Consider the following 8252-nt stretch of genomic DNA (forward strand, 5'->3'; position numbering starts at 1 on the left):
GGACTAACTTATTAACCTAGTGCCCAGTGCTAGTTTTTGTTTTTTTCCTTGTTTTTGGCTTTTACAAAAAAATCAATATCAAACGGAGTCCAAATGGAATAAAACTTTACGATGATTTTTCTTGGACTAGAAGAAACCCAGGAAGCTTCGGGAGGAAGCCAAAAGACCTACGAGGAGGCCATAAGCCGTAGGGGCACGCCCTAGGGGGCGCCCCTAGGCATGTGGGCCCCTTGCATACCTTATAACCCTAACTCTACCACTATAAATTCTCAAATATCCCCCCTATGTCAGGGGGCACACCAAAAATAATTTTCCGCTGCCGCAAACTTCTGTTCCCATGAGATCCCATCTTGGGGCCTTTTCCGGCACTCCGTCGGAGGGGGATTCGATCACAGAGGGCATCTACATCAACCTTGCTGCCCTTCCGATGAAGCGTGAGTAGTTTACCATGGACCTAATGGTCCATAGCTAGTAGCTAGATGGCTTCTTCTCTATCTTTGATCTTCAATACATTGTTCTCCTCGATGTTCTATGAGAATTATTCGATGTAATCTTCTTTTGTGGTGCGTTTGTTGAGATCCGGAGAATTGTGGATTTATAATCAGATTATCGATGAATATTATTTGAGTCTTCTCTGAACTCTTTTATGCATGATTGATATAGTTTAGTATTTCTCTCCAATCTATCGATTTGGTTTGGCCTACTAGATTGGTTTTTCTTGCAATGGGAGATGTGCTTTGTGATGGGTTCTATATTGCGGTGTCCTCACCCAGTGACAGTAGGGGTAGCGAGGCACGTATTGTATTGTTGCCATTAAGGATAAAAAGATGGGGTTTATATCATATTGCTTGAGTTTATCCCTCTACATCATGTCATCTTGCTTAAGGCATTACTCTGTTCTTATGAACTTAATACTCTAGATGCAGGTAGGAGTCGGTCGATGTGTGGAGTAATAGTAGTAGATGCAGAATCGTTTCGGTCTACTTGTCACGGACGTGATGCCTGAAGAAAATATGCCCTAGAGGCAATAATAAAGTTGTTATTTATATTTTCCTTATATCATGATAAATGTTTATTATTCATGCTAGAATTGTATTAACCGGAAACTTAGTACATGTGTGAATACATAGACAAAATAGAGTGTCCCTAGTATGCCTCTACTTGACTAGCTCTTTAATAAAAATGGTTAAGTTTCCTGACCATAGACATGTGTTGTCATTTGATGAATGGGATCACATCAATAGAGAATGATGTGATGGACAAGACTCATCCATTAGCTTAGCATAATGATCGTTAAGTTTTATTACTATTGCTTTCTTCATGACTTATACATATTCCTCTGACTATGAGTTTATGCAACTCCCGAATACCGGAGGAACACCTTGTGTGCTATCAAACGTCACAACATAACTAGGTGATTATAAATATGCTCTACAGGTGTCTCCGAAGGTGTTTGTTGGGTTGGCATAGATCAACATTAGTATTTGTCACTCCGAATATCGGAGAGGTATCTCTGGGCCCTCTCGGTAATGCACATCACTATATGCCTTACAAGCAATGTGACTAATGAGTTAGTTATGGGATGATGCATTACAGAACGAGTAAAGAGACTTGCGGGTAACGAGATTGAACTAGGTATGATGATACCAACGATCGAATCTCGGGCAAGTAACATACCGATGACAAAGGAAATAACGTATGTTGTTATTGTGGTTTGACCGATAAAGATCATCGTAGAATATGTAGGAACCAATATGAGCATCCAGGTTCCGCTATTGGTTATTTACCGAAGATGTGTCTCTGTCATGTCATGTCTACATAGTTCTCGAACCCGTGGGGTCCGCACAATTAATGTTCGATGACGATTTGTATTATGAGTTATGTGTTTTGGTGACCGAAGTTTGTTCGGAGTCCCGGATGAGATCACGGACATGACGAGGAGTCTCAAAATGGTCAGGAGGTAAATATTGATATATTGGAAGGTGGTATTCAGACATCGGAATGGTTTCAAGTGGTTCGGGTATTTTACCGGAGTACCGAGGGGTTACCGAAAACACTGGGGGAAGTATTGGGCCTACATGGGCCTTAGGGGAGAGAGAGGGAAGCTCGCGAGGGGTGGCGCGCGCCCCCTCCAAGGGAGTAAGAATAGGACAAGGAGGAGGGGGCGCGGACCCCTTTCCCTCTCCCTCTCCCTCTCCTTCCTTTCCCCTTCGGGAAGAAAGGAAAAAGGGGGGAGGGGTGAATCCTACTAGGAGGGGAGTCCTAGTAGGACTCCCCCCCATGGCATGCCCCTTGGTGGCCGGCCTCCTCCTCCCCTCCTTTATATACGGGGGCAGGGGGCACCCCATAGCACATCAGTTGTTCTCTTAGCCGTGTGCGGTGCCCCCCTCCACAGTTTACTCCTTCGGTCATAGCGTCATAGTGCTTAGGCGAAGCCCTGCACGGATCACATCACCATCACTATCACCATGCCGTCGTGCTGATAGAACTCTCCCTAGACCCTCTGTTGGATCAAGAGTTCGAGGGACGTCATCGAGCTGAATGTGTGCTGAACTCGGAGGTGTCGTACGTTCGGTACTAGATCAGTTGGATCGTGAAGACGTTCGACTACATCAACCGTGTTAAACTAACGCTTCCGCTTTCGGTCTACGAGGGTATGTGGACACACTCTCCCCTTCTCGTTGCTATGCATCTCCTAGATAGATCTTGCGTGATCATATAATTTTTTTTGAAATTGCATGCTACGTTCCCCAACAGTGGTATCGGAGCCAGGTCTATGCGTAGATGATATGCACGAGTAGAACACAAAGAGTTGTGGGCGATAATAGTCATACTGCTTACCACCAATGTCTTACTTTGATTCGGCGGTATTGTTGGATGAAGCGGCCCGGACCAACCTTACATGACCATGTTCATGAGACCGGTTCCACCGACAGACATGCAACTTGTTTTGCATAAACTTGGCTGGCGGGTGTCTGTTTCTCCAACTTTACTTGAATCGAGTTTGACTACAACCGGTCCTTGTTGAAGGTTAAAACAACACACTTGACGAAAAATCATTGTGGTTTTGATGCGTAGGTAAGAACGGTCCTTGCTAGAAGCCCGTAGCAGCCACGTAAAACTTGCAACAACAAAGTAGAGGACGTCTAACTTGTTCTTGCAGGGCATGTTGTGATGTGATATGGTCAAGACATGATGTGATATAAGTTATTGTATGAGATGATCATGTTTCGTAAAAGTTATCAGCAACTGGTAGGAGCCTTATGGTTGAGGGAGTCCTGGATTAAGGGGTCCTCGGGCGTCCGGGCTATGTAACATGGGCCGGACTGATGGGCTATGAAGATACAAGACAGAAGACTCCCCCCCATGTCCGGATGGGACTCTCCTTTGCGTGGATGGCAAGCTTGGCATTCGGATATGTAGATTCCTTCCTTTGTAAACCGACTCTGTACAACCCTAGGCCCCTCCGATGTCTACATAAACCGGAGGGTTTAGTCCGTAGAGGCAAGATCAATCATACAGGCTAGACTTCTAGGTTTTAGCCACAACGATCTCGTGGTAGATCAACTCTTTTAATCCTCATATTCATTAATATCAATCAAGCAGGACGTAGGGTATTACCTCCATCAAGAGGTCCCAAACCTGGGTAAAACATCGTGTCCCCTGTCTCCTGTTACCATCAACCCCAGACGCATAGTTCTGGACCCCCTACCCGAGGTCCGCCGGTTTTGACACCGACATTGGCGCTTTCATTGACAGTTCCACTGTGTCGCCGTCAGAAGGTTCGATGGATCCATCAATCGTCTACAACAATGCTGCCCGGGGGGGGGGGGGGTTCCGTCCTGGTCAGATCTTTGTGTTTGGCGTCTTTGCACTGCGGGCCAATTCGCTTGGACATCTTTGTGTCTGAAGGAAATATGCCCTAGAGGCAATAATAAAGTTATTATTTATTTCCTTATTTCATGATAAATGTTTATTATTCATTCTAGAATTGTATTAACCGGAAACATAATACATGTGTGAATACATAGACAAACAGAGTGTCACTAGTATGCCTCTACTTGACTAGCTCGTTGATCAAAGATGGTTAAGTTTCCTAACCATAGACATGAGTTGTCATTTGATTAACAGGATCACATCATTAGGAGAATTATGTGATTGACTTGACCCATTCCGTTAGCATAGCACTTGATCGTTTAGTTTGTTGCTATTGCTTTCTTCATGACTTATACATGTTCCTATGACTATGAGATTATGCAACTCCCATTTACCGGAGGAACACTTTGTGTGCCACCAAACGCCACAACGTAACTGGGTGATTATAAAGGTGCTCTACAGGTGTCTCCAAAGGTACTTGTTGGGTTGGCGTATTTCGACATTAGGATTTGTCACTCCAATTGTCAGAGAGGTACCTCTGGGCCCACTCGGTAATGCACATCACTATAAGCCTTGCAAGCATTGCAACTAATGAGTTAGTTGCGGGATGATGTATTACGGAACGAGTAAAGAGACTTGCCGGTAACGAGATTGAACTAGGTATTGAGATACTGACGATCGAATCTCGGGCAAGTAACATACCGATGACAAAGGGAACAACGTATGTTGTTATGCGGTCTGACCGATAAAGATCTTCGTATAATATGTAGGAGCTAATATGGGCATCCATGTCCCGCTATTGGTTATTGACCAGAGAGGTGTCTCGGTCATGTCTACATAGTTCTCGAACCCGTAGGGTCCGCACGCTTAACGTTCGTTGACGATATAGTACTATATGAGTTATGTATGTTGATGACCGAATGTTGTTCGGAGTCCGGGATGAGATCATGAACATGACGAGGAACTCCGGAATGGTCCGGAGATAAAGTTTGATATATGGGATAGTAGTGTTTGATCTCCGGAAGGGGTTCCGGATGTTTCCCGAAATGTTTGGGCACGAGAACACTTTATCTGGGCCAAAGGGAAAAGCCCACGAGGCTGTTGGAAAGTGCAAAAGGAAGCTTTGCGGAGACCAGAGGCTAGACGCCAGGAACCCTGGCGTCTAGGGGGTAGACGCCGGGAACCCTGGCATCTAGCCCTGGAGTCCGAGAAGGACTCTTGCCTTTCGGGTGAAACCGACTTTGAGGAGGCTTTTACTCCAAGTTTCGACCCCAGGGCTCAACATATAAATAGAGGGGTAGGGCTAGCACCAAAGACACATCAAGAAACACCAAGCCGTGTGCCGGCAACCCCGCCCCCTCTAGTTTATCCTCTGTCATAGTTCTCGTAGTGCTTAGGCGAAGCCCTGGAGAGATTGTTCTTCACCAACACCGTCGCCACGTCGTCGTGCTGCCGGAACTCATCTACTACTTCGCTCCTCTTGCTGGATCGAGAAGGCGAGGACGTCACCGAGCTGAACGTGTGCAGAACTCGGAGGTGCCGTGCTTTCGCTACTTGGATCGGTTGGACGTGAAGACGTACGACTACATCAACCGCGTTGATATAACGCTTCCGCGAACGGTCTACGAGGGTACGTAGATAACACTCTCCCCTGTCGTTGCTATGCATCACCATGATCTTGCGTGTGCGTAGGAATTTTTTTGAAATTACTACGTTCCCCAACAGTGGCATCCGAGCCAGGTTTTATGCGTTGATGTAATATGCACGAGTAGAACACAAGTGAGTTGTGGGCGATATAAGTCATACTGCTTACAAGCATGTCACACTTTGGTTCGGCGGTATTGTTGGATGAAGCGTCCCGGACCGACATTACGCGTACGCTTACGCGAGACTGGTTTTACCGCCGTGCTATGCACACAGGTGACTAGCGGGTGTCAGTTTCTCCAACTTTAGTTGAACCGAGTGTGGCTACGCCCGGTCCTTGAGAAGGTTAAAACAGCACTAACTTGACAAACTATCGTTGTGGTTTTGATGCATAGGTAAGAACGGTTCTTGCTCAGCCCGTAGCAGCCACGTAAAACTTGCAACAACAAAGTAGAGGACGTCTACCTTGTTTTTGCAGGGCATGTTGTGATGTGATATGGTCAAGATGTGATGAGATATAAGTTGTTGTATGAGATGATCATGTTTTGTTGAAGTTATCGGCAACTGGCAAAAGCCTTATCATTGTCTCTCTATTGCATAAGATGCAAGCGCCAAATAATTGCTTTACTTTATCGCTATGAGATAGCAATAGTTGCAAAAGCAATTGTTGGCGAGACAACCATGTGACGACACATTGATATAGATCAAGATGATGGAGATCATGGTGTCATTGTTGGGGATCGTAGCAGAAATTTAAAATTTTCTACGCATCACCAAGATCAATCTATGGAGTAATCTAGCAACGAGGGGAAGGAGAGTGCATCTACATACCCTTGTAGATCGCTAAGCAGAAGCGTTGCAAGAATGCGGATGAAGGAGTCGTACTCGCAGCGATTCCGATCGCGGTTGATTTCGATCTAGCGCCGAACGGACGGCGCCTCCGCGTTCAACACACGTACAGCCCGCGGACGTCTCCTCCTTCTTGATCCAGCAAGGGGAGAGGAGCAGTTGAGGGAGAACTCCAGCAGCACGACGGCATGGTGGCAATGGAGCTCGTGGTTCTCCAGCAGGGCTTCGCCAAGCACTATGGAGGAGGAGGAGGTGTAGGAGGAGGGAGGGCTGCGCTAGGGAAGAGGTCACGGCTGCCCTCCCACCCCTCCACTATATATAGGGGCAAGGGGAGAGGGGGAGGCGCCCTAGGGTTTCCCCTAGGGGGCGGCGGCTAGGTAGATTGGATCTCCCTAGGGAAAATCCTAGGGAGACTTGCCCCCCAAGCCAAGCAGGTGGAGGCTTGCCTCCCAAGCCAGGTGGAGGTGCCGCAACCCCCCAAGTAACGTGGAAAAGGGTGTGGGGGGCGCACCACCCCTTAGTGGGCTGGTTTGCCCCTTCCCCTTTGGCCCATGAGGCCCTCCCACACTTGCCGGGGCTCCCGAAACACCTTTCGGTCATGCTGGCCATAGCCTGATACCCCCGGAACAGTTCCGGACTCCAATACCCTTCGTCCAATATACCGATCTTCACCTCCGGACCATTCCGGAGCTCCTCGTCATGTCCAGGATCTCATCCGGGACTCTGAACAACCTTCGGTAACCACATACTATTTCCCATAACAACTCTAGTGTCACCGAACCTTAAGTGTGTAGACCCTACGGGTTCGGGAACCATGCAGACATGACCGAGACAACTCTCCGGCCAATAACCAACAGCGGGATCTGGATACCCATGTTGGCTCCCACATGTTCCACGATGATCTCATCGGATGAACCACGATGTCGAGGATTCAATCAATCCCGTATACAATTCCCTTTGTCCAGCGGTATTGTACTTGCCCGAGATTCGATCGTCGGTATCCCGATACCTTGTTCAATCTTGTTACCATGAGTCTCTTTACTCGTTCCGTAACACATCATCCCATGATCAACTCCTTGGTCACATTGTGCACATTATGATGATGTCCTACCGAGTGGGCCCAGAGATACCTCTCCGTTTACACGGAGTGACAAATCCCAGTCTCGATTCGTGCCAACCCAACAGACACTTTCGGAGATACCTGTAGTGAACCTTTATAGCCACCTAGTTACGTTGTGACGTTTGGCACACCCAAAGCACTCCTACGGTATCCGGGAGTTGCACAATCTCATGGTCTAAGGAAATGATACTTGACATTAGAAAAGCTTTAGCATACGAACTACACGATCTTTGTGCTAGGCTTAGGATTGGGTCTTGTCCATCACATCATTCTCCTAATGATGTGATCCCGTTATCAACGACATCCAATGTCCATGGTCAGGAAACCGTAACCATCTATTGATCAACGAGCTAGTCAACTAGAGGCTTACTAGGGACATGGTGTTGTCTATGTATCCACACATGTATCTGAGTTTCCTATCAATACAATTCTAGCATGGATAATAAACGATTATCATGAACAAGGAAATATAATATTAACCAATTTATTATTGCCTCTAGGGCATATTTCCAACAGTCTCCCACTTGCACTAGAGTCAATAATCTAGTTCACATCACCATGTGATTAACACTCACAGGTCACATCGCCATGTGACCAACATCCAAGAGTCTACTAGACTCAATGATCTAGTTCACATCACTATGTGATAAACACTCAAACAGTTCTGGGTTTGATCATGTTATGCTTGTGAGAGAGGTTGTAGTCAACGGGTCTTGCCATATTCAGATCCCTATGTATTTCACAAAACTTTATGTCATATCGT

This window comes from Triticum urartu, chromosome 5A, assembly GCF_056163025.1.
Source record: "Triticum urartu cultivar PI428250 chromosome 5A, HENAU_Tu73, whole genome shotgun sequence".
NCBI classification, from domain to species: domain Eukaryota; kingdom Viridiplantae; phylum Streptophyta; class Magnoliopsida; order Poales; family Poaceae; genus Triticum; species Triticum urartu.